Source organism: Lathyrus oleraceus, chromosome 3 (assembly GCF_024323335.1).
Source record: "Lathyrus oleraceus cultivar Zhongwan6 chromosome 3, CAAS_Psat_ZW6_1.0, whole genome shotgun sequence".
In the NCBI taxonomy this organism is placed as follows: Eukaryota; Viridiplantae; Streptophyta; class Magnoliopsida; order Fabales; family Fabaceae; genus Lathyrus; species Lathyrus oleraceus.
In genome coordinates, this window is record NC_066581.1 from 70,690,187 (window position 1) to 70,692,319 (window position 2,133).

Below are 2,133 nucleotides of genomic sequence, written 5' to 3' on the forward strand. Positions count from 1 at the left end.
TGTCAAAATAATTGGAATTTTGAATGGGACTTTTTCCAACACCTCAGGAATGGCATTTTAAGTGTGTTTGAATATTCATTTCATGGCTAAGGCATGTAAATTGGATTTTGGCTTGGAAAATGAAGTGCTAAAAATGGACATTTTGCAAATACATGGTGAATTTGAGAAATACTCCACCAATGGACATGAAACAAGTTTCTACACATCACATGTGTCATTTAGAAGGTGTATGTGCTGTCAAAACAGCTGGCACTAGCTGGCATGATGTATTTACCATTTTGCCCTTGTTTACAAAATGACAATTTCACTTAACATTCCATTTTGCTAATTAAGTGGATTAAGGCATGATTAAGCTACCATATATAATCTAAATCATCTCCTAATCATAACAGCATTGCACAATTACCAAAACCAGATCTGAAACTTCCACATTCTCTCAAAACCCTCAAGAACACAAACACTTTCAATTCCAAAATTCTCCATCAATTCTACACCAAAGTTCGAAATTCTTTTTGGTTTGAATTCACATAATCATCCTCTCAAACTGTTTTGATGATTTGGAGGGAGAGGAGTATGAAATCGCAGCTGCATCTTCAAGCATCATCCATGGTGAAATTGAATTTTGAGCATTAGGAGCAACATTGATCGAACCTGAGCTTCGCACCTTGCTTCTTCATCCTTATACAACATCTGTTTTGGACTAATTCACGCGAAGAACAACTCCATAAGCACTGCCATTCCAGGTACCTTCGAGTTTCGATTGTCATATTTTGCTCAATAATCATGTGCTTTCGAAAGAGCTTGCTATGTAGATCATCATGATAGTTTTGGAATTGCGAATGGATGACTGTGTAGGGAGATATTCGGATTCGAATTTTGGATGTGAAACCCTAGATCGAGTGATTCGTGAGTTTTAGGAATTGTTAAGTTGAATAGAGTTGATATTCATGATCCTCTTGTTTAGACGGTTAAAACGGTTATAAGCATGCCAAGTTTCGTGAACTTTTGATGTTCATCCATTTTGTGAAAATTCTGGAAATGTGTGTGTTGAAGACGATGAGAGAGATGAGTTTGATCCAAAAAACTGTTTGAAAATTTGAAAATAGTGTTTCCCTCCCGCGCCATGCTGTAATTACAATAATGCCACTGTACAAATTCAATTAATTTGTTTAATTCTAAAAAATTCCATATCACATTAAAAAATTCACAAAAAATTGTAGAAAATTCATAAAAATGTGAGGATTTTTTCTATGACTTTGTTGATGAGTGTAGAATTTTTTTGACCTATTGGTCAAAGTTGTGCTTGGTAAAATTATTATTTGGCCTAGGCTTATTTCACATGTGTCCACTTTTGCTACACTTTGCCAATTGTTTCATGAAATGCACATGACATAAAATAAATTCTTGAAAATTTTTGTGATGATTGTGGACTCATTGATGCTCATTTATATGTAAATTTCATGCATTTTTGATACCTGGTCAATGAGCAGCAAATTCTGGAACTTAGGTGTGACAATTTGTGTCACACCTCATTATGTCAACTTGCTGGATTTTTTTGAGTGACCTATACTTGTTGGATTAATGTGAAATTTTGCATGATGGTTGATTAACATGTCAAGATGCTATGTGAATTTTTGTGGAATTTTATGTGGCATTTTCAAATTGATTGCTATTTTTCATCTCTGGTGATCATTTATGCAAGCTCATGTGACATAGGTTGGTAGATTGAATGGGAAATGCTCATGTGGTACTGGATAATCATGAAATTTGACATGCTTGTAATAGACACATGATAGGACCTCCCTGTTTTGGTCTCATCCATTTCTTTATTGTTTTCATTGAGATATGAATTTTTGAAGTGGAAGCATGTATTGATGTTGTGATTTGGAGCCTATAATTGTGACTGTTTTGTTGATTTTCATTGACATGGTTCTATTTTCCCAAATGAGCTCAAATTTGACATGGTAGACCTTGGATATCCCCTGTTTAGGTGTGATTAATTTGAGAATTTTTGGATGTGTTTTGGTGTGGATTTGAATGCAATAGTTCTGTTTGCATGTTTGATGCTTCATTTGGACCAATATGGATTGTTTTGTGCATAACATGAACATGATGGATGATATAAACATGAGA